The sequence below is a fragment of the Onthophagus taurus genome, chromosome 3 (assembly GCF_036711975.1).
Source record: "Onthophagus taurus isolate NC chromosome 3, IU_Otau_3.0, whole genome shotgun sequence".
Classification (NCBI taxonomy): domain Eukaryota; kingdom Metazoa; phylum Arthropoda; class Insecta; order Coleoptera; family Scarabaeidae; genus Onthophagus; species Onthophagus taurus.
Window position 1 is genome coordinate 2,739,769 of NC_091968.1, and position 26,249 is coordinate 2,766,017.

General features: G+C 32.3%; 1 protein-coding gene across 2 annotated transcripts in view; it reads right to left on the reverse strand.

Annotated features, from left to right (window-relative positions):
* LOC111423975 (lachesin-like) overlaps positions 1-26,249 on the reverse strand; it is a 210,746-nt gene that overhangs the window by 79,482 nt on the left and 105,015 nt on the right. The window contains exon 1 of one of the 2 annotated variants that reach the window (XM_071195337.1): positions 15,683-15,778. The exons of the other annotated variant lie outside the window; for it this stretch is intronic. The gene's annotated coding sequence lies outside the window, so the exon portion shown is untranslated. Of the gene's footprint in view, positions 1-15,682; positions 15,779-26,249 lie in introns of those variants that run through there. 2 annotated transcript variants of the gene reach the window in all.

Sequence of the window (26,249 nt, forward strand, 5' to 3'; positions counted from 1 at the left end):
GAAGTTCTCGTTCAATGCTGTTGTTCTGGATTCGTTGATAAAGATTGTCATGTCTTCATTTACTTTTTGTACGTTGGTTCTAGTTAGGTTATATTTTGACATTTCAGCCTGGGTTGGTGGGGTTTGATTTGTGAAGATTTTGAATGTTATCGCCAAGTGGTCGGAGCATAGATCACCAGTAAGACTAATGTCTTTTACAATTTCTGTAATATTTTCAGTGTGGATTACTATATCTGGGGTTGTGTCGTTGTTTGCCGGCATCAGGAATGTAGGGTCTGTATGTCTTTTTTTGAAATAAGAGTTGTCTAGGAACGATTGCAATTGTTTGCGTTTAGATGGGTTAAGGTTGAAATCACCTATTATTATGACATATTTATATTGTGCTGCTTTAGAGAAAATGTTTTTTTCGAGAGGCTGATGTGGGTGGATGTACACAAGAAAGATGTGGATTTGTTCTTTATCGAAAGGGATGGTGAAGTGGAGGCATTCATTGAGAGGTCTGTTAATAGATGGTGGGTTTGCTTTACCTAGAGGTATTGTTGGTTTTAGCAATATGAGGGACCCGCCTCTTGTCTTATTGGTTATGTAACCTTGCTTTTGAATTACTTGCCAGTCTCTGTATTTAATATGTTGATCTGTCTTTGTTTTAGTTTCTACAAATAGCATCATGTCTATGTCATTTTTTTGTATATAGTTGTAAATTAGGGATTTCTTATTGTTAAAGCTGTTAATGTTTGCATAAATGACGTTTATACATTCTTTGGGAACTGAGTCGTTGTTAATTTCCTCTCTGTTAGTCTCAGGTTCTGGTAGTTGCTATATGTAGCCGGGTTCTCTTGGTTCTGTATCTGCTATCTCCATCGTATTTTGAATATCGCAGATTGATTCGGTTGTGAGGACGACATGTGAATTACTGTCTTCCAACTCTGGAGATGTTAAGCTGATGTTGCTCTGTTGTCCGTGAGAGGGAATTGTTGCTGGTGGTGCGTCATTATCTAGGCGATCCAGCATTACTATATAAGCACGGTTGCCAGATATATTGACAAAGGTATCTATTTGGAATTGGTCTGCGAAACGAGCTCTTAGTTTTTGTATTAATTCATTTCTGTTCTGATTTTCTGGTTTATTCAATTCGTATATGTATGTGTCAATTATGTAGTCGTGCATCGACATCGGTTTATGAATTCTTGAAGTTTTGACTACTTGTTCATTGATTTCCTCGGTTTTTTTGTTAGCGGATTTTACTTGAATTGTGGGCAGTCCTTCAATGGGTTTAAGGGGGCGCTTTTTGCATTTAAAAGACCATGCCTGGTGTCCTATTTCCCCGCAAGCTAGACAAGATATGGGAAGGTCTGTAGTGCAGTTGTGGGTTTTGTGGTTTTCTTTGCATTTACCACATCGCTGTGTCTCATTGCAAGCATCTGTCGTGTGTGCAAAACTTGTACATTTCCCGCAAGGGATGGGAGCAGGTGGTGGTGCATTGCTTTCGATTGTTTTGTAATGTTTATGTCTATAGTATAATCCTTCTTGTACAAGTTTTTGAAAAGCGTTGACTTCACCTGTAATAATTCTTATTTTTCGTGTTGGATTGTTGGTAGCGCGTGATATTATTCGTTTACAGTATCGATGAAAGATAAGCTTATCATTGAGGAAGTTGCTAATATCTTCATCTACAATATCTAGTTCCACATCGCATATGATTACGGAAAATGAGTTGGATTTGTTATTTAATGTATTTTTCATTGTTGGTCTAGGTTTACTTTCTATGAAATCTCCGATAATTTGTTTTTCTTTTAATATGTTTAGTAATTTATATATTGTGTTTTTGTTTTCTTTAGATTTAATTAGAAAACCTTGTTTAGTGTCGCTGATTATGTCATTATGAACTACATTGTTTGTAAATTGAATTTCGCTCCAGTGGAGAGACAGTTGACTTCTTGTTAATGTTTTTGATTTGGGTGTAATTTCAAAAATCGTAGTGAGTTCTTTGTTTAGCTGTTTCATTTTGTCATTAAACGCGTACGTAATATGTTTATTTGTATTTTGGTTTATTTTTTGTGTGTTATTTGTTGAATTATTACCTTGTTTTGTAAAATCCAGTTTTTGTGGTTTTTTGAATAACCCGCTTTGCCTTTGTGTTGACGTCCCTGGATCGCCATGTGGCAGATTCTTCGGTGGTGTTTTTTTAAGATCTGGTCTCTTAGTTTGTGACGATGTAGTTCCGCGTTTGGGTCGTCCACGTTTCCGTCCTCTAGTCACGGAAGAAAATGACCCCTCCGTGTCACTCATTACGTAAGTAATTTAAATATTTAACTTCTAAAACTTCTAAAACTTTAAACTTTTTAGTAAAACACGTCCGTATTGGGCAAAGCCACTAACCGGACTGAGAAAACAATATTTGAAGTTTTGATAAAATTTTCGATATTGCAATTTTCATCGATAACTTTCAAAATTCCCTAAAAAATTAATTTCTTGAAGGATCCTTGTGGAAATATCACCAATTATTAATTAAAGTATCCCTTTTTTAATACAAAAAGCTGTTTTGAAAAATCACTTTCAGTTCTTGAGAAATAATGTTTTGAAATTATCGAAAATTTTTTCAAATTTTACAATTTTCGCCGATTAAGTTTTAAAAAATCGTATAAAATCCATTTCTTGGAATATGATTTTGAAAATTTTCTAAAGTGTTAATAAGAGTGTCCTCTTTCCAATGCACCAACACGTTTTGAAAAATAACTTTTAGTTTTTGAGAAAACCATATTCGAAGTTTTGATAAAATTTTCGATATTGCAATTTTCATCGATAACTTTCAAAATTCACTATAAAATTAATTTCTTGTAGGATCCTTGTGGAAATATCAAAAATTATTAATTAAAGTATCCTCTTTTTAATGCAACAAGCCGTTTTGAAAAATCACTTTCAGTTCTTGAGAAATAATTTTTTGAAATTATCGACCATTTTTTAGAATTTTGCAAGTTTCGCCGATTAAGTTTTAAAAATTCGTATAAAATAAAGTTCTTGGAATATGAGTATAAAAATTTCCCAAATTATTAATAAAAGTGTCTTCTTTCCAATGAACTAACCCGTTTTGAAAAATCACTTTCAGTTCTTGAGAAATAAATTTTTGAAGTGATCGAAAATTTTTTCGAATTTTGCAATCTTCGCCGATTAAGTTTTAAAAATTCGTATAAAATCCAGTTCTTGGAATACGCGTATGAAAATCTCCCAAAGTGTTAATAAAAGTGTCTTCTTTCCAATGAACCAACCCGTTTTGAAAAATAACTTTTAGTTTTTGAGAAAACAATATTTGAAGTTTTGATAAAATTTTCGATATTGCAATTTTCATCGATAACTTTCAAAATTCCCTAAAAAATTAATTTCTTGAAGGATCCTTGTGGAAATATCACCAATTATTAATTAAAGTATCCCTTTTTTAATGCAAAAAGCTGTTTTGAAAAATCACTTTCAGTTCTTGAGAAATAATGTTTTGAAATTATCGAAAATTTTTTCAAATTTTACAATTTTCGCCGATTAAGTTTTAAAAAATCGTATAAAATCCATTTCTTGGAATATGATTTTGAAAATTTTCTAAAGTGTTAATAAGAGTGTCCTCTTTCCAATGCACTAACACGTTTTGAATAATAACTTTTAGTTTTTGAGAAAACCATATTCGAAGTTTTGATAAAATTTTCGATATTGCAATTTTCATCGATAACTTTCAAAATTCCCTATAAAATTAATTTCTTGAAGGATCCTTGTGGAAATGTCACCAACTATTAATTAAACTATCCTCTTTTTAATCCAACAAACCGTTTTGAGAAATCACTTTCAGTTCTTGAGAAATAAATTTTTGAAATGATCGACAATTTTTTCGAATTTTGCAAGTTTCGCCGATTAAGTTTTAAAAATTCGTATAAAATCCAGTTCTTGGAATATCAGTATGAAAATTTCCCAAAATGTTAATAAAAGTGTCTTCTTTCCAATGAACTAACCCGTTTTGAAAAATCACTTTCAGTTTTTGAGAAATAAATTTTTGAAATGATCGACAATTTTTTCGAATTTTGCAAGTTTCGCCGATTAAGTTTTAAAAATTCGTATAAAATCCAGTTCTTGGAATATTAGTATGAAAATTTCCCAAAATGTTAATAAAAGTGTCTTCTTTCCAATGAACTAACCCGTCTTGAAAAATAGCTTTTAGTTTTTGAGAAAACAATATTTGAAGTTTTGATAAAATTTTCGATGTTGCAATTTTCATCGATAACTTGCAAAATTTGCTAAAGAATTCATTTCTTGAAGGATCCTTGTGGAAATATTGCCAATTATTAATTAAAGTATCTTCTTTTTAATACAACAAGCCGTTTTGAAAAATTACTTTCAGTTCTTGAGAAATAAATTTTTGAAATGATCGACAATTTTTTCGAATTTTGCAAGTTTCGCCGATTAAGTTTTAAAAATTCGTATAAAATCCAGTTCTTGGAATATCAGTATGAAAATTTCCCGAAATGTTAATAAAAGTGTCTTCTTTCCAATGAACTAACCCGTTTTAAAAAATAGCTTTTAGTTTTTGAGAAAACAATATTTGAAATTTTGATAAAATTTTTGATATTTCAATTTTCATCGATAACTTGCAAAATTCGCTATAGAATTCATTTCTTGAAGGATCTTTGTGGAAATATTGCCAATTATTCATTTTGAATCATCAAAAAAGTTCATTTTGTATCTTGGATCCAAATAAGTTGCCATATCTTATCAGTTCTCTTATTATATAATATAATTCTCTTATAATGTGGCAATGTAGGGTATCACTTCAGAAATGTAAAAGAAATTATAACCATAATGGTCTGATAAATATGCCGGATAAACGGATATCCGGCCGAAGGGGATGCCGAATATCCGGTATCCGGCTTTTCTACTTTTTCACTAGTATCTAGTCTTCTATTAGTAGTAGATAGACTTCTATTAATAGTAACTAGTCTTCCATTGGCAGTAACCTATTCTCAGCCAGAAATATTTAATCTTGTGTAAGAAAATAAGATAGAAGCCACCCACAACCACAACAGAGACATCGTCGTTATAAAACGAACGTTTAAAAATGAAGACGAAGTATTACAGTATTACAAAGTTCACGAGAAAATCGCAAATAATACTAATATCGATATTTAAATAAATTCTCTTTATATGATTTGGAGCATTGTTGAAATAAAATGCAACTGTAACAAGTAGCAACCGTAAGTTGGGAGAACTACTTCCTCCAGTATTCCATTTTGAAAAGCAGGTTCGTTAATAAGGTATCCGTGGAGCAATATATATATATAGAGAGCTTTTCTAGTATCCAAAAAGAGCACCAGGTGTGCAGTCCTTTGATGTTTTCGCCTAACGTTTTTGGGGATCGCTTTCGTATCGATCACCATCGCCACCAGACCGTCGTCACGTGCACGATAACGGACAGAAAACGATGTGAAAGAACGATAGAGAAAGACGAAGGATTGAAAAACAAGAAGCAAAAGCTTTTAATTTTGGTAAAATCGCAACTAGGCATCTCTTTCATCTTTTATTGAAGAAAAAGCCCGATTTTTTTAAGTGAATATGCACTTAATTTTTTAAGCAGCAATAGGATTGTTAAAAGCTGAATAAAATAAATTAATTTTTTTTATTGTTAAAATTTCTCTCGCTTGAATAAAAGGGTTTTTTTAAGAGGAGTATTAATTTGAAACTCGCAGCGGGGGTGGCAAGAGAGATGAAGGATCTGGTATATAATTCAATTAGTAGACGTTTTAAACTCCCCTTCCTAGGCTAATTAAACGCGTTTTACCTTCAAACTGTGCAAAATTTACTCTAGGTAGTGGAAAACCGAGGGTTTGAGACCGTACAAACGTAACATTTGAGTTTTAAACATATAATATTAAAGGGTTAAATACCACGGAAACCAATTTTTTTATTAAATAAATGATGAAAAAACACACCATAAAAAACTTTAAGAATATATATATGGTTTGAAGAAGAATTCTTTATGGGAAGCGTTTGTAAATCTAATATATCATTTAAATGAGTTGCTTGTGTTATATTTTAGTTTTGATATTGTGGAAACGTCGCGTTCATAAATAACTCTCGATCGGAATTCGAATCGTAAAAATGTTTGGTTGCGGTAAGAATACGTAAAATATCACATTTATATAATATATTTTGTTATATTATTTTGATTTGCATAACATCTTCGACATATCAAGATTTTCGAATTAAACAAAAAAGTACAAATTCTTTTCTAAGATAAATAAACTTTTTAATAACTTTCTTGAGTCGACCTTTTATAAATCTGGATTTCATAGTTAGGAAGGTTCTCCAAGTCAGATCCTGAATTAATTTAGTTCCCGGAAAATGAATTTCCCGTAACTTCTTAATCGAGGGATTTAAGATTACGAAGTCCGAATTGTTTACTTTATGATCTCTCAATAAGTTGTAAGTTTTTCAATAAGTTCAATTAAATAAAACTTAAGTAATTTACCTGGAATTTCATATAACTTGCAATATATTAATGAGGTAACCATAATTACTAAACTACTATACACTTGTCTTTATGATTCTGGGTCTAGTGTTAAATCGGCCGTTACACGATCAATTATATTGACAATAGCTTAGCATATTGACAATAATATTGATAGTATAGATGGTAATCCGGATTTTCTGATTTTTAGGCGTCAATACTGAAAATTGGAGAGGATATTGACAATACTATTGACCGTGTAGTATTAGCGCCAATAAAAAAAAAATTAAATACTTTTATTTAACTATAACAATAACAAAACATGTCTATCAACACAATGAAGAAACATATGTTATTTTAAACCAGATAATTTGTAAACAGGTTTAATTCTTATTTTCTACATTATACTCAGTTGAATAAGTGGTGAAAATGACCGACCCATTAACTCACGTTGTTGACGTTCAACACGATGGAGATACTGTTGGTTCATCCAGTTCCCTTGATGATGAACAAGATGCTTTTCGTAATTTCATCGAGCAATACGAACTACTCCATCTAGTCTTGTAGGACATATATAAAGGTTTCTGTTACAGCTTTGCTGATAGTTGCTGGGGACATTATGACAGAAAACTTCAAGTCTTCAAATTTCTTACTGTGGCCAAGTACCTCAGGGTTAAGGCTAATCTTTCCCTAACACTTAAACTAAGTGTCCACTTGCGAGAAATGCTCTCGAGAAAAGCTATCGAGAGTATATTTTCTGGTGGACACGCATCTGAGAGTAACTGTCAGAGTCCCCACAAACTTTCGGAGAGTAAACACGTTGAGATTTGTACTCAAGTGGACACGCACAATTTATCTACCGTGAGAGTAACTGTCAAAAAACGAACACGGTTCGAATTTTGCTGCGAGTAGCTGCTAGTTTTCTCAATATAACACGTTTAAAGATAACACCTAAAAGAAAATGGTCCCAAGAAGAAATATTTGAATTAATTGAAGTGTATGAAGAAAATTCAATTCTTTGGAATATCAAATCTAATGAACATAGAAGTCGGGAAGCGAAGGATGCAATTTTTGCGAAATTTAAAAGGGATTTGTACCATTAGTAATAGTAACTTCTGACAACATAATTTGGTATTCTGACAGTAAAATTAAGTCTTCTGCTTTTTAGTAGTAGTGTGTAGTCTTCTGTAAGAAGAATGTGCTTTATTTGTAATATCTAGTTTTTCACTAGCAATACTTAGTCTTCTGCCAGCAATATCTAGTCTTTTGCAGCAATATCTAGTCCTCTACCAACAGTATTTCGTCTTCTGGTAGTAGTGTGCAGTCTTCTGTAAGAAGAATTTGCTTCATTTGCAACAGCTAGTCTTTCATTAGTAGTACTTAGTCTTCTGCCAGCAATATCTAGTTTCTTTCAGCAATTGAGGCGTTTAAGTTTATATTTTCTAATAATTTTCCAAAGTACTGCCAAGCCACTATTAAGCTATCACGTGTACGACGTGTACGTGGGAAAGGAGAAGTAGAGGTGGGATAATATAATATAATATAATATATATAATATATATTACCCGATGCCGAGGGCTTCTTCATCTTGTCCGTGTGGAGTCTCCGCACTTCATGGGGTCCCAACGGCTACTTTCCCATCTCACCTCTACTTCTCCTTTCCCCCCCCCCCCTTTTGATGACCACTTCTTCCAAATTCATATTTAAACTTAAGAGTTTGACCATCCTCAACACGCATGCGTACCATATAGTTAATACTGCGCAAGACCACTAACGAACACCAAGCACGCCTCTTCCCAAAATTGTTAGCTCTCGAGTAAAACTAAAATAATTATTAATAAAATTGTTAATCTAAACCATCATTTGTTTATATTTAAAAAGATTGCTACAGTAAGCATATTGATTGTACCGCACATGGATAGAGTGACTTATATTTTATGTTGACATAACCAAAAAAGACGAAGTAAGTTAGTCACTTTGTTTCATTTAATTTATATTCAGTTTGTTAATCTTAATGTTAATATCAAAAATTTTACTCACATTAATAATATTTACTATTGTATCAGCACAAAATGATTTCTGTACCTTTATGTTTAATTTTGTAGTGCCTCCGAAGATGGCATAGATCGCCGAAACGCGTCAGGCAGAGTTTTAAATTATCTATCAATAAAAGCATAAAAACATACATGACTTTTTCATATTTATACATATTGATAACAAGGATCCACAAAATGAATAAACTTATAGTTTGCATTTATAAGTGCCATTAAAGCAATCGAGTTCACTTTTTTGTGAATTCAGTATGCCAAATAATTAACAATTTGACAACGAATGTTGATATTTGTTGAAACCCAGCTCTAATCTACGCCAAATCCATGATTTCACCTAACAGCTTCTTTTTATTTTTTTCAATTTGTTTTTTTTTTTTTTAATTTTGTACAACTCTATTGCACTTGCAATTTTCACATCCATGTTTACAAACACCAAGCACTGAAAGAAAATAAATTTTAGTTTCCATAGCACAGACACATTTCACTAGTGGACACGGTCCTGAGAGAACTGTCTGAGAGAAAGCTCTCGAAAGGTTTATAGAAGCTCTCGGAGAGCTAAAACAGTCTCAAGCTGACACAGACTTGAGAGTAGATATCGAGAGTTACTCTCAGAAGTTTTTCTCAAGTGGACACCTAGCTTTATACTTTCTCTCACATTGCTATCCTGTCTTTACAAAAATGGTTCAACCCTCTGTAACAGTTTGTTAAAGGTACTTTCATCCATTCGAAAGTAGTTCCTGAAATCATCAACATCAATTGATGTGGTGATTTCAGAGGCTGATTTCTTTCAACAGTACTCGATGAGAATATTCATCTCTCTGCTTCAATCGTTCTTTCATCCAGTATTTGCGTTTCACTCGACGAGTAGTTCTAAGCACCAAAATAATAGCTACGCAAGCTTTTGTACGATTATCCATATTTGAAAGGAAAATAGCGGCAAATAACCGAGTAAAACTACGTAGATTCACCCTGTTCGTGGTAAAAAGGTAACTTATTGAGCAAACTTATTGACAAAAGTATTGACAATAATATTGATCGTGTAAGGTAGTGAAGTATTGAGACTGGTTACCACGAGGATTGATGGTTGTATTGTCAATATTGATGTTGGCGATACCGTTTATCGTGTAAGAGCCGCTTTAGTTCTACTTTTCGTTCAATAAAAATATACCACAATCTAACGCTAAATAACAATTAAAACTAGAACTAACACAAGACCTAGAACTAGAAACATTCGGATTTAGCCGCACGTCTCTCAAGACGGCTAAACCCGAATGATTCTAGTTCTAGGTTTTGTGTTAGGTCTAGTGATAGTGCTGGTGCAAAACTAGAACTAACTCTAGACCTAGAACTAGAAAGTTTCGGGTTTAGCCGTGCGTCTTCAGACGACTCTTCAGCGATTTTAATTAAACGTCAAATATGCTGTCGGTTTCACCGAACTGTGCGTGATATTTATTAATGTACTATATGGTTAACAATTCGACCTCTACCATAAACCGATCAGAAAACATTATAAATACTAAACATTTTGAAATATATCCGATTCAATAATGTACACAATATTCCTCGAACATTTTGACTTTATATAGAATTCGACGGATGTTTTTTATCGCGATTAACTTAAAAAATTACACTGTGCTGCAAACTCTCACTTTTTTTTTGTGTACAGTGGATCAGTTGACTGTTTTTAGTTAACCTTGGGTTGCTGATTTCAAATATACCTTCCATTTTTTGTAACACATCACGTTTTTTTAGATGCAATGAATTTGGCCTTATATCATATATATGACCTTATATCAAGGTGCCAAATATCAAATTCATTGCATCTATAGTTTCCCTATAACATCCTATGTCCAGCAGCAGTAAGACACCTGAATAAAAAAAGAACGTGACGTATTACAGAAAAATGGAAGGCATATTTGAAATCAGCAATCCAAAATTAACTAAAAACACTCAACTCATCAACTGTACAAAAATCGGTGTTGTTATCTCAAAGACGAATATACATTTTCAAACGTGAGTTATTCATGAAAAGTACACATCTTCTTTTATAAATTGCGAATATTTCATTAGGATATATTAAGAATTCGATTTTTCGCGATTTTTTTTAAATTAATGTCCAGAATTGTTGTTTTTTATAATGTCAGAAAAATTTGGGTTAATTTCAAAAATTATTATTTCAAAATTTAGAATTAAGTTTTCAGGCAAAACACATTTTTTTTTAAATATAATCTTTCCTTGGCATTTTCGAATAACAACACAATTCTTCGACTTTTATCCAACTACCATATTAAGAACAAAGATATTTTGAAAGAATGTGGCATATACTCAATTCGATGTTCCAATTGTAACTCAGTTTGTATTGGGCAAACAGGGCGTAAATTGGAAACTCGAAATAATACAAAGCTTCTACATAAATGTGAAAAAGGTTATAGGCTCGATCTGCTCGAAATTTTAGAAATTAACAAACACAAAAATAACAATAACTTTGAATTATTAAATGATTAGCTTCAACTATATAACAAACCCATTTTTATGTCTCTGAGAGATCACAAAACAATTATATAACATGTTTATTCGCCCGGGTGGTTTACTGCAGATTTAAAACCCGCTCAAGTCTTTTTCCAGTTCCTTTGTTCTTGTCTCGTCGTCGACATCTTTTCGTTTTTCGTTTGTGACAAATTTTAATTTAATTTAATGTCGTACGCTAATTTTATATTTTGAGTTGTATTGTGAATGTTTTTGTTGAGATTGTTTTTTAATATTTAACGTGTTCATATCTTTTAAAGAAGTGTTCTTCGAGATAATGTTTTTCGTTTGAGTTTTTCGCTTTTCATGTATATATTGCTTTGAAAATTTGACTAAGTTTTTTAAACTGTCTTATTTTAATATGTTTTTCGTTTTTGCTAGTTTCCACTGAAGATGAGGGTGTAACCTCAAAACTAGTCTCGTTATAAATTCAAATAAAATCACGTAAAAGAAGTTTTTCTAGTATTTTTTAATATTATTTCAAAGAGATTTTCAAATGCTGGTTGGTTCATGAAAAAGTACACATCTTCTTCTACAAGTTGCGAGTATTTCATTGGGATGTCTTAAGAATTCGATTTTTCGCGATTTTTTAAAGATTAATGTCGAAAATTGTTGATTTCATAAAGTCAGAAAAATTCGGGTAAATAATAATAATAATATTTATTGATACAAAATCGCCACACTGGCAAAATATATTCAAACGAAAGATATATATATATATATATTATATTATATACATTGTTTTCGGTTCAATACCAATTAAAAATTCAATTGATCAATTCTTCATTCTGAAAGTAGGTACTCATTTAGTTCGTAGTAAGCGGTTTCTTAAAAAATATGGTTTTAATTTTATTTTTAACCGAGATGTTGTTAATGATTTTCATTCATTCGAAAGATGATTATATATTCTAGCTGATTGATACATAACATTTTTTTGAATTCGAGTGAACTTTGTTATCGGCAGATTTAGTAGATTTTTATTTCTTGTGAAATATTCATGAGTTCTTTGCATTTCTTGGTAATGCTGTGGATATCGTCTAACACACAAAACGCTTTCCAAAATGCAAATATTTCTTTTAACATATTCTTTGCAAGAATCTAGTCGCTTTAATTCAAAGATAGATCTAACGCATCTCTTTTGTAGTAGGAATTCACCGCCGAGAAAAAACCCCAGAATATCACACCATATCTTAGTAATGGGTACACTGTTCCGTAATAAGTGAGTAAGGCTGCACTGATCTAGCTTTGACTTGCTGGATAAGATAAACATATTTGGCCATCTTAGCAGCCAAATATTCGATGTGTTGCTTCCAATTCTATTATTTCGGTTTTGCTCGTATTTAGTCTAAGATTATTTGCATCAAACCATTTCTCGACACACTCTATGGTATTAACGATCATGTCCTCAAGATTTTCATTTCCTGAACATATCACAGAGGTGTTGTCCGCATACAATACTACCGGTTGATTAATTACGTCAGGCAAAGCGTTCACGTACATTACAAAAAGTATTGGACTCAAAATTGATCCCTGTGGCACTCCTCGTTTGGTTGGACTATAATCAGAAACTCAGGTCATACCATCGTTTCCTCTCATTTTAACGCATTTTCTGTCGACTAGATAAGAATTAATTAGGCATTGAGCTGTTCCTCTTATACCCATATTCCATAATTTTTCCATTAATATACTCGTCTCTCGAGAATCAAAAGCCTTTGACAAATCCAAATACAAACCATATAAATTCTGCCGTCCTCGTATAAATTCTTTATTATTCCTGATGTCATTTGATAGATGCCACGTTCTGTATTGCGTCCTTTTAAATATGCATTTTGTTTTTCTGTGAGAATATTGTTTAATTCCCGAAAGGTAACAATTCTGCTGGAAATGACTTTTTCAAAAACTTTAGAAACATTGGATAGTAGTTCTCAAATTGGGTGTGACATCCTTTTTTGAATACAGGCATAACTATAGCTTTTTTCCATTGATCTGGATACTTAGTAGTACTTAGTACTTAATAGTATCTGCAACGAATTTTATTAGTTTGATAGGAATTTCATCTGGGCCCACTGCATTTGTATTATTCAACGCATTTGTGTTAAAAATTTCAGTCTGTGTAACCGGATGTAGATATATTGTCTTTAAATACAACCTTTTGCTCTGCTGTTTATTATGCATTTGTGGCCGTTTCCAGTCGCACACGTTTATGAGGTATTCATTAAATCTGTTTAATGTTTCTTTCTTGGTTTCCCCGTAATTCCTCATATTTTCTATTGTATTGTTTCCAATCCCCTTTTTCGGTCGAATCATATTCCACGCAGCCTTCATTTTATTATTTGCATTTTGTATAGTTTTTGAGTTGTACTGTTGCATCGTACGTTATATCCAGTAATCCTTCTATGGTTCTTATCTTAATACCAGCCGTGATCCATTGAGAGTTATGGTAAGTTTGTTCACTCAGTTTTAGAGGAAAATGTCTATCCATGTATTTGTGTAATACATTATACAGGGTGAGTCAGAAAGAATGGGAAATCCGAATACCGGAGACACTAGACACCAAAATATGACGATTTAACCTAACATGTCTTATACAAATGTCGGTGGTTTTTAATATACAGGGTGTTGAAAGTTAAATTCTTATTTCGAAATTTCTTGATAATTTTGAAGGTTTTTGTACTATTAACATAAAATTTGGTAGTTAGATGTTTTCGAGCATGAGAAATACGAATTTGATATTTGTTTTGTGATTACTCGTAGAGGGCGCTACAGACACACTGTACGTTTGAGATATCAAGTCATGACTATTTTGTCAGTTGAGGTATGCTGAATTAGAACCAGAAATCTGAAGGAGTTTTCAATTCTGCACAAAAAAGGTACTCTTGCTTACATTGTCTAAGCCTACTGGTTTCCAAGTTACCTGCTTTTAATTGTTTCGAAGTAATTTTAAGGTTAACATTTAAAATCAATAACACACAGTAACTATAGCAATTAGTAACGATAATAATCGATAACAATAACAATTAATTAATAACAATAGAATATTGTGACCATTTTCAAAAATCCAGTGGACTTAAACACTATTAAAAAACTCATTGTGTCGTGGCATTTTCAAATTGGTAATAACTTTATTGTTGGTAAAAATGATGATTGCACACGGAAATTAGATCAATGTTGACAATTAACAGGCAATTGTCGAAACATAAGTGGAAAAATAACCCAACTTTGCTTATGTTAAAAAATAAATATTTTAGAAGAAAAAATACATTTAAACATTTAAAAGTAAATAATTCGAAAACCGATAGACTTAGACAATTTCAATAAGAGTACCTTTTTTATATAAAATTGAATGCTCTTTGTGATTTGCAGCTCTTATTGGTCGTAGCTGTCAAGCCAAAAAACTTATTTAATTTATCAAACGAGCAGCGTGTATCTAGCGCCCTTTACGAGCAATAACAAAACAAGTTTCAAATTCGTATTTCTCATGCTCGAAAACATAAAACTACCAAATTTTATGTTAATAGTACAAAAACCTTCAAAATTATCAAGAAATTTCGAAATAAAAATTTAACTTTCAACACCCTGTGTATTAAAAACCACCGACATTTGTATAACACATGTTAGGTTAAATCGTCACATTTTGGTGTCTAGTGTCTCCGGTATTCGGATTTCCCATTCTTTCTGACTCACCCTGTATAATAGCCTTAAGCCCTCTTCTGGATTCTTGGTGTTCAATACATCGGAGAAATTTTCACATAGAAGATTCTGTCTAAAACGGTTTATGTTTGCTTCAGAAAAGTTTCTATACCTTGGATTCCTTTTGTTTGCAGCTTTCTCTTGTTTTATTTCTATTAATTGGGCTTTGTGATTAGATATACAAATATCAAGATTATATGCTTCAAAGTTTACAGCATTAGTTAATATATTGTCAATTAAGGAGGAAGAATTTTTTGTTATTCGGTTCTTTTATAACATGATTGAAATTAGTGAGCATTAATTATATACAAAAAAGCATCGTTACTCTCTCTTAAAAAATTAATGTTGAAATCTCCACAGATAATTCTTCAAAATTAAGTTCTTCAAAGTGTAGAGATGTTTTAGTGAAAATACACGAACCCCCATGACCGAATGTTTTGCGAGTGAACGCCATTTTATAACCATCAATACTTATTACTTCTATTTCCTGTTCCATCAGCCAGTGTTCAGTAAGAGCTATTAGATCTGCCTTTTTTCCTGCAGTATTTAGATTGACTTCTAATTCATTAATTTTATTTCGAAGACATTGTATATTGTTATGAAAAATTATAAGATTTTCTGTTAATAAAATATTGTTAACCCATTTCATAAAAAAAATACCCATTACACATCTTCTTCTACAAGTTATTGAGAGTGCTAGTGTAAAACTAGAACTAACACTAGACCTAGACTCAAGACCGCTAAACCCGAATGATTCTAGTTCTATGTCTTGAGTTAGTTCTAATGATGGTGGTAGTGTAAAATTAGAAGTAACACTAGACATAGAACTAGAAAGTTGTTGATGTATGTATACGATTCTATACATATTAAGTGAAATTCACTGTATAACGAAGTCTATTAAAAACACCAATAAATCCAAAAAAAAAAAATTTACCAAGTTGATGTGCGGTTTTGTAGTGGATCAACAACGTCGACACAAATCAAACGGGATTGCGTTCGGTTTTTATTGGGATTTAATTAGTACACGTGATTATTTGTGCAGCAGTGGTGCGACGACCGCGAGCGCGTCAAATAAACTATTGAAATTAACGACACGTAAAATCGGTGGATAATTTATGTTTGAACGGATGGAGACCGAAGCCAAATTGCGGACGCCAAATTTCGAACCGGGGGTTTTAGGTTCAATCGAAATTAATTAGTTAATTTGGCAACAAAACGTTATCGCCAGCTTCATTATTTCTCCACGTGGCATTTAAAAATTAGCTCAATTGCATTCATACCATTCTAAATAGAGTGTTTATTACGCATTATTGTTATGCATATGATGTCGTTTTAATAACAGTTCTATTGCATTATGCTAACAATTAAAATTTATAACACGAAGCTTCGTATAATTGTATCTTTTTGTTGTATCACATTAATTATACAACTAAATTTTGTTTTACTTGTTCAAAATGTTTGTAATACATCCAATAAATCATCATTAAATATAAATTATTATAGTATAATCACCTTTTTTGTTTTTCCTTTTACGAAATATCTTGATTTAACGTTTTCAAAGGCTAATAGAAACATAAATGTTATAACCAAGCTGATCATTTCCATCATAATCTGCATGAAACCATGTTAGAGAATAAAAGTTCTCTCCAAAAGTGAAGTTAAAGAAATTTATTGTTCTCTTAAACTTAGCGTTTTAATGTTAATTTACACGATGTTGGTTGATAAATTTTCTTTGTTACTGTAACAATTCATATTCTAATTTAATTCATTTTATCTTGTCGTTTCATAATCAACATGGAACTAGGAATTAGGTTTTCCCTATCACTAAACCGTTCACTAATTGAATAAAGCCGTCTTCGTAGGATTTACGAAGTCCTTCTTGCCCCCAAGGAATTAATTTGTCAACAGGCGTGTCTTCTTCGTTCGTCCATCTACGCCCTTTAAAAAATTCAGCTTCAATTAAAGCTTAAAAAGGTACTTATTCTGCTTATTTCATCCGATTTAGGGAGTTTTTTATATTACATTTTTTTGGATCAACTTCTTTTTTGAATATCTCAAATTTTAACTTTAATAAAAGTTGCCAATATCGTGCAGGCAATAAAAAATTTTTATTAAGTTAAAACTTAGTACTTTTCGGGACACTTTGGATGGGCTTTCCGACACACTTCCGGGCCATTTATCACCATCGTCATATGCAGCGGACTTCCTCTGTTAATCCACGCCAGTTTCAGACTTTCCACGCCGTTCATTTTCTCCATTCTCTTACGATCCATGGAGAAGAGTACATCAAAAAATTAATATAATATAGTGTTCCTTTTTCCAAGAGTTTATTTACGTCAAAGAAAATTGTATATGCACCCTACCCACTACCCAGTGTTGTGTCCAAATATAAACGACGTTCTACATCCATTCTCGCAGCATCTAAAGGCTTAGAAAACGTGGGAATAAAAATGGGTTCGTGGCCCGTTGGGTTGGATGCATCGCGTTCAAGTAGAAGGAAAGGGGACGTGATGAATGTGTGAAGTGGCACAAATGCAATATATTACGGGCTTTTTCGTGGCAATTTGGTTTGCTTAAAAATTACCCGGGGTTCGTGTACTCCACAAAAATACCGCTAGAACCCCCACACACCATGAATATAAAATTTAAGGGTTAAAACACAAAAAAAAGAAGTGGTTTCATTAAATACAATTTTAAAATTTTATTTTCTTTATAGCCATTAATTCTAATCTTTCCCTTCTCGTCACCAACGAGAAAATAATCAGACGAATTACTCCATAAAGTAAGTCGTCTAAACTTTTTGATTACTTACTCTCTCAACTTTTATTACATCCTAACCCGTGGAATGTCACATCTTTGTAAAACATTTGAAATTTATAAAAAAAAAATTAATCTAAATTAAGTTCAATATTTTTTTAACAAAATTGGGTCTTTATTAATTAACACCTTTCATTTGCAGTCAATATTTGCTCAGAATGAATAAAACTCAAAAGTTAACTTGGTTCTTATCTTCTTAAAATTTACAAAATGATTCAATTTCGTTAATCTCGAATCTAGAATAGTTAATCTCTTTATCAAGCCAGTAGTCAAAAGTATTCCAAGGATGGTAGCTCAAAGGCCCGTTCGTGACGTAAGCACTGAATAACAATTAAAACTAGAAGTCTAGTTCTATGCCTTGTGTTAATTCTAGTGATAGTGCTAGCGTAATACTAGAACTAACACTAGACCGAAAACTAGAAACATTCAGATTTAGCACCACGTCTCGAAAGACGGCTAAACCCGAATGATTCTAGTTCTAGGTCTTGTGTTACTTCTATTGATAGTGCTAGTGTTTAGTAGTTCTCGGTCTTGTGTTAGTTCTAGTATTACACTAAAACTATCACTAGAACTAACATAAGACCTAGAACTAGAATCATTCGGGTTTAGCCGTCTTGAGAGACGTGCTAGAATGATTCTAGTTCTAGGTCTTGTGTTAATTCTAATGGTAGTGTTAGTGTAATACTAGAACTAACACTAGACCTAGAACCATAAAACTAGAATCATTCGGGTTCAGCCCTGTTCAGAGACATGCGGCTAAACCCGAATATTAGTAATTGGTCGGATTACTTTAGAAGTATAGCTTACACGGTTTATAGGATGGATAGGCACAACACTGCATTGGGCACAATGATCCGATAATTAAGTGTCATAGATTCTTGTTTCAAAAAGATTTAGAGAAAAGTTAATGAATATGTTGTACAGGCAGTTGCTCAACCTAGTTGCCTCGTTTATGGTTCTTATAAAGCCGTAGGAACTGAAGAGTACACAACCTCATTGTAGCACCATAAGACGTGCCAAATCTGACGTTGAACAAAGCTCAATTCATCCCCGCAAAACCAGTCAATTTCCGGATCTTTTAAAACTAGCATTTGTCGTTTCTGTATTCAAAGGCGGTGATTAGACTAGTTTTACACTGGTACTATCACTAGAACTTACACAAGACCTAGTACTAGAATCATTCGGGTTTAACCGTATGTCTCTGAAGACGGCTAAACCCGAATGATTCTAGTTCTAGGGTTAATAATAATAATAATAAATCTTTATTGGCAACGTCATACAACAGTATTTGCGCAAGTCAAAAAAAGCGTATAATACATAAAAAATAAAATAATAAAAAATACATGTAACATTACCGCTAGTCAACTAACAACATTAAGAACATCTTAAACTACATCCACAATACACGACGGCATGAATCCAGACGAGAAAGACATGCAAAATAAGTCTATACTAGGCCATCAAAAGTGCTCAGACAGTACTCATCCACACTGTAGAATGCTCTCGCTAACAAGTAATTTTTGATTTTTGATTTAAAATTATTAGTGTCAAGTAGTTTAATGGGATTAGGCAACAAATTAAAAAATTTAATTCCATAATAATTAGTGCCATCCCTAGCTCTTTCAGTGCGAGTATAATCAATTACGAGGTTATCATGGTGTCTGGTTCCATAATGATGGACCTCATCATGTCTTTTGAAATTCAGAATTTTTTTTTTAATGTATAAGAGGCAGTTAAATATATAAATACAAGGTAGAGGTAAGATTTTTAACTCTACAAATTTAGTTCTCAGAGAACACTCGGAGAATTTTAAATTCGACATCACTCGGTTATAGGTCTTATGTTAAGTCTAGTATTATACTAGGACTATCACCAGAACTTACACAAGACCTAGAACTAGAATCATTCGGGTTTAAACGTCTTGAGAGAAGTGCATCTAAACCCGAATGTTTTTAGTTCTCGGTCTAGTGTTAGTTCTAGTATTGCATTAGCACTACCATTAGAATTAACACAAGACCTAGAACTAGAATCATTCAGTTTTAGCCGCACGTCTCACAAGACGGCTAGTATTACACTAGCACTATCACTAGAACTAACATAAGACCTAGAACTAGAATCATTCGGGTTTAGCCGTCTTGAGAGACGTGCGGCTGAATCCGAATGTTTCTAGTTCTCGGTCTAGTGTTAGTTCTAGTATTACACTAGCACTATCACTAGAACTAACATAAGACATAGAACTAGAATCATTCGGGTTTAGCCGCATGTCTCTGAAGAGGGTTGAACCCGAATGATTCTAGTTCTATGGTTCTAGGTCTAGTGCTAGTTCTATACTTCTATATAATGAGTCATGTATGCTTGGTATTTGTTTTAATAAACGTCAAACTTTCGTAACTCCATGAAAATGCCTCGCGGTAAATACAATAAGGTTAGTGCTGCTGATAGAATAATGAAAGCTTACGAAGATGGTAAAAACTGGAGGCAAACTGCTCAAGACTTGGGTGTCAACGTTCGCACTGCGTACGAACGGTTTAAAAATGATCAAGAAGATCCGAAACCTAAAGGAGGTTCCAAGTCTAAAAGAACTCTTGCAATTGACGAAGCATTAGTAAGGTGGATCGAAGAAGATAGTACGTTAACGCTTAAAGATCTATCTAATCGCATGCATAATGAATTTGAACTTCGTGTTTCAATTAATACGATAAAGAACTGGCTGGACGGTAAATTATTTTCGCTTAAAAAAATTCGACCAAATGTTGCAAGCATCAATACGTACGAAAATAAGGTCAAATGAAGGGAGTATGTTGAAAAACTTTTAGAAAGCCGGGGTAACGGTAGAGACCTCATTTGGATTGATGAGTGCAACTTTAATTTATATTGCCGTCGAAATGAGGGTAGATCAAAAATTGGCCTAGAATGAGCTCTATTAGCAATATAGCTCTATTTGCAATTTCAATGCCCTTTCTTTAAGTGTCAGTAAATGTACTTATATATCATTTACAAAGAAGTTAAATAAAATCGACACAGTTTATATTGCGGCTTCCATACCTCTAACAAGGGTCTCTACGGTGAAGGATCTGGGAGTGCTGTTTGACTCAGAACTTTCTTTCTTGCCCTATATTGAGGAGATGTGCTCTCAGGCTTGGAGAACTTTGGGTTTCATACTGAGGATCATGGGTCGATTTGCTGATTTTGGTACCCTGAAAACGCTATTTATGGCTCTGGTGATCTCTCGCCTCCAGTATGCCTCTGTAATATGGTACCCTATTTACACGTCACAACAACTAATGGTTGAGAAAGTCTAGCGTCGATTTCTCAAATTTTTGTCATATCGTATGGATGGTCAATATCCGCCTAAAGGAGTGAACTACTTAGATCTACTGCATCGCCACAAGCTTCCTTCTCTGCAGGATAGAAGAATGGTCCAAAGTGCCTCGTTCTTGCAAAAGTTGATGTGTGGTGAGATCGACTGTGCGTGGTTGTTGTCGCGAGTGAATATAGTGGTGCCGCGCATAAATTCTCGGTCCCATTTGTATTTTTATCCACCTTTATGCAGAACAAATGTCAAAAAAGGGCGCCGATAACACATATGATCACGAACATGAACGATAGTTGTAGGCTAGAATAAACATTGCATTTTCTGTCTCTTTTCTTGCCTCTTTTATTTGATTGTATTATTATTTAGGTATGTATTATATGCATTTTAATTTCACTTGTAATTATATTGATGTACAATTTGTAATAATTTGTATATTTTTTGTATTTTGCCCTTAATATGGTGCGCTGTTGGGCAATAAAGTTTATTATTATTATTATTATTATTATTATTTCTATCATTAGTTGTTCCGGCAAGTAAAGGAAATAAGTTGCATTGCATTGGCGCGATGTGTTCCACACAAATTGTATCTTTTGAGCATAAAAGAGGTTCGTATAAAGGTGCAGAATGCAAAGTATGGTTTAGAGGTTGCAACATGTAGAAATTTTGGGTTTTTGCATCCGAGTTTTATTATCGACAACGCACCTGTGTATCGGCAACTATGTGCGTTTAAATAATAATCAAGGACTCACTATTGCCGAACGTAGAATGCGGATTTTAGAAGAAATCGCAGATGAAGCAATTAGGGATACTCCCCAGCAACATCTTTTGGGGTATACAAATCATGTGGAACGTTATTATGCTGCTGTGCTAAGGGAGCAAGATTTAAACGAGATCTAAACGAAATATAAGTTTTAAGATGTAATTTATATATAGTTATCATTTAATTATTTAATTTAATTATATTGTTGTAATTCCATATTTAAATACTCGTTATTAAAATTCCATTGAATAAACATGTTTATATAGGTCTTTATTTACAGCCTAGTAAAATTCTTTCGAAGTTGATCTTCATAAACATAAAATTCATTCTCACGAATGTAAAATTCGTTTTCATAATGTTGACTTTGAAATTCGTAAAGGAAAAATTTAGTTTCTTTAGTGTAAAATTGATTTTTCGTTAGTACGAAAATGATTTTCAGTTGTGTGAAATCCAATTTCGTAAATTTGAAATTGATTTTCATAAGTGCGAATTCGATCTGGATATGGTATAGTATTACACTAGCACTACCATTAGAATTAGCCGCACGTCTCTCAAGACGGCTAAACCCGAATGATTCCAGTTCTAGGTCTAGTGTTAGTTCTAGTTTTAGTTCAATGAAAAATATACAGCAATCTAACGCTGAATAGCAACTAAAGCTAGAACTAACAGTAGTATAAACGGGATGAAATTCTCCATATTTCTCTAAATATAATAAACTAGGATTTATGTAAAAGTAAAAACTTTTTTGAGAAATATAAAATGTTTTAATTCTATTTAAGTAGACATGTTTCGAAAACTAATGTTTCATCTTCAGTACCTAAATTTATGAAAAAGAAGAAACAAATTAAACAAAGGTTAACCGGAACGTATTAATAACGGTAAAATGAAAATCGGAATTTGAAAAGGTGAACTTACATAGAAAAATTATACAATATAATGGAATTAGTTAATAGGTGGGGTTCAGGAGTAGATCTAATTTCTTATAACTAAATTACAATTAAATTTAAATTAGATTAACAAAATCACAGATTAAAAACATCAACAAAAAAGGATAAAATCTTGGAAGGTATCGTAAGATAAGGTTGTGGCGTAAAAAAACGTTATTATAATATAGCACGTACGGAATACAAAAAGAAAAATAAAAATTTTTGATTAATTAGTTAAATTTGTGGTATAAGCGAGAATATTTGTTTTCTATTATTTCATTTAATAAATTATCTGTGTTATTTTTAGATTGTTTGTATATTTCGTATTCTTCCAGTAAGTCCAGCTTCAAAGATTTAGGTTGGTTATGAATAAGTTCCATATTATTAAGACTTATTTTATGTTTAGTTTCTGTAATATGTTTGAATATAGCGGAATTTTTATCTTTATTATGTTCTTTAAAACGTGTTAATAAGTTTCTCCCTGTTTGACCTATATAAATTTTATTACATTCACTACAGGAAATTTTGTAAACTCCGTTAAGTAAGTGAAAGTGGAATTTATGTTTATTATTAACGAGCATATTGGAGATTTTAGTGTTGTTTTTAGTGGCTATGTGTATGTTATGTGTTTTAGTTATGTGGTGTAGTTGATTGATTGTGGGGTTGTAATGTGAAATAGAAATATATTTAGGTGGGAGTTTATAATGAGGATAAATGAATGAGATAACTTTATTGTTATGAACTTTGTAAAAAATGTTTTGCATGTCTTTAATGTTATAACCGTTGTTTAAGCCTATTTTTATAATATTGTAAATTTCTGAATTGAAATTTTCGGTGTTGAGGGGTGTGTTGATGGCTCTGTGGAATAAGAACCTAAACGCGGCTTCTTTATATTTGAAACTAGTGAAAGAATTTTTGGGGATAATTGTGTCTGTAGTAGTTGGTTTACGGAAAATGTTGAAATTAAGGGAAGAGTTAGACATGTTTTTGGAAATTGTTAAATCAAGAAAATTGATGCTATTGTTAACTTCTTTCTCAATTGTGAAATCAAGGTTGCTGATATTGTTTATTAAATTGAATAGGGCTATTAAATTAGCATCTGAACCATCATATAGAATGAGGATATCACCTACATATCTACAATAGAATTTAATATATTTAGTGGCAAAATGATTATTTAAAGAAAATAGTTGAGATTCTAGGTTGGACACATAAAAATCTGCAAGAAGACCAGATAGGGGGGAACCCATGGGTAATCCATCAGCCATTTCGTAAAAATGGTCATTAAAAATGAAAAAATTTTGATTGGTTATGTTTTGAAGTATGTTGATCAAATTATTTATATCATTATTAGTAATGTTGATGGGAAGATTATTGTTGTTTTCAATTTTTTTGGAATTGAGAAAATTTTTTATGATTTTTAATGTTTCTTTGATTGGGACATTGGTATATAGATTTTTTATATCTAGGGAGATGAGTTTTGTATTTTTGTTTATTCTTATTTTATCAAGTTTTGAAATTAGTTCTGAAGAATTCTTTATAGAATATGTGGATTTGAAATTGAAAGATTTAGTTAGAATACTATGTAGGGCTATGGGCTGACTATGTGTCTGATGGGTTCACCTGTTTTGTGTAGTTTTATTAGACTGTGTAAAGTGGGATGTAGAGGATTCATGGGTATGTATTTTTTATTTGAAGGAAAAAATTTGTTTAGGGTATTTGATGATTTTTTCAAAATATCCTTAAGTTTATTGGTAAAAGAAGGAAGAGGGTCTTTGTGGAGTAAGGTAATGTTATTGTCGTTAAAGAAAGATAAGGTTTTTGAAATATATTCTGATTTATTAATTAAAACTAGGCCTGCATTTTTATCTGCTGGTGTACATATTATATCGTGTTTGAGAAGGTTGTTTTTCAAAGAGATAATGGTATTTTGATATTTAGAATTGGAACTGTTATATGTGGAAAAATTCTTTCTTTTGGATTTAAATGTATGTAAATTGTGTAGGAGATCGGCTTTAAGTTTAGGGAAAATGGGATTAAAAAGTAATTGGCTTTCAATATCGATGGCTAAAGAAGTGGAATTGAAATTGTGAGTGTTAATGGAAAATTTGTGTCCTAAATTAAATAGTTCTATTTCTGAAGGTGATAGTGAATAGTCAGAGAGGTTAGTGTATTTAGGCGCGAAAGTAAAATGTGATTGTTTATTATCATAGGTGATATTATAATTGTTATTATTAATTTCTAGTCGTTTGATATTAAAGTTATTGTTAGAATCCTTTGAGTTAGACTTACTGGATAGAGCGTTGTTCTTTAATAAGCTTAATTTTTTATTTTTATTTTTAATGTCAGCTAGGGATTTATGATGTAATTGTTCGGTAAAATCGTTATATAGTTCATCAAATTCTAAGGGGTGAAGTATTTTACTTAAATGGTGATGTAGAAATTTAAGTTTCAAATCTTGAATATCACGATCTCTGTAGTGCTGTTTGATGGTGCATTTGATAAGTTTTCTTTCCAAAATTTTCTTATAAAGTTGAAAGTTTTTACGCCACAACCTTATCTTACGATACCTTCCAAGATTTTATCCTTTTTTGTTGAAGTTTTTAATCTGTGATTTTGTTAATCTAATTTAAATTTAATTGTAATTTAGTTATAAGAAATTAGATCTACTCCTGAACCCCACCTATTAACTAATTCCATTATATTGTATAATTTTTCTATGTAAGTTCACCTTTTCAAATTCCGATTTTCATTTTACCGTTATTAATACGTTCCGGTTAACCTTTGTTTAATTTGTTTCTTCTTTTTCATAAATTTAGGTACTGAACATGAAACATTAGTTTTCGAAACATGTCTACTTAAATAGAATTAAAACATTTTATATTTCTCAAAAAAGTTTTTACTTTTACATAAATCCTAGTTTAACTAACAGTAGCATTAGAAGTAAATATCTCTGTGGCTACTTAAAATTTACGAAAAATTTCCTTAAAAGAATAGTACTTGTCAATCTCTTTACCAAGTCAGTGGTGCCAATACTGTCACATTAACCGTTTGAAAAATGTACTATTCCAAGGACGGTATAACAAGAAGTCTAGTGTTAGACCTAGAACTAAAAACATTTGGGTTTAGCCATGCGTCTGAAAACTTTCAGTTCAATAAAAATATACGATTTAGATTCTACTGTCCTTGGCTTCATTCTCTTTTTTTTTAAAGTCGAAAGATTATATAAAAAGAAAGAAAGAAATCGGTTTATTCTTTACACGCGAGGTAATATTTCACACGTGTCTTGACAAAATGGTGAAAGCACGTCCGTCCCTTAAAAATAACGTGTTACACCTCGAAAAGTAAAGATCTCGTCTTCGTCGTTTACACCTTCAAAACGAATCTCGAACGAAGGGAGTCGATCGACTGGTGTAAAGTAAACACATCGCATCGAACGTTCTGCTCACGACGACGTAAATCTGTATCATCTGAGGACTAAATTTCTCTTCGGGGCCGCCGCAAGTTGGACGTGGACACAAACTAACCGAGACGTTCAAGTCGGATGGCAGCAAATCCTAACTTTCGCTGCCACCGAAACCACTCGACGAGGATCGATAGTGAACTTCTAGTTGGAGAGAAGTTTTGGTGTACTGGGATCAGAGACGTTTCAAATCGTAAGAGATATAGCTGAAATGTGACA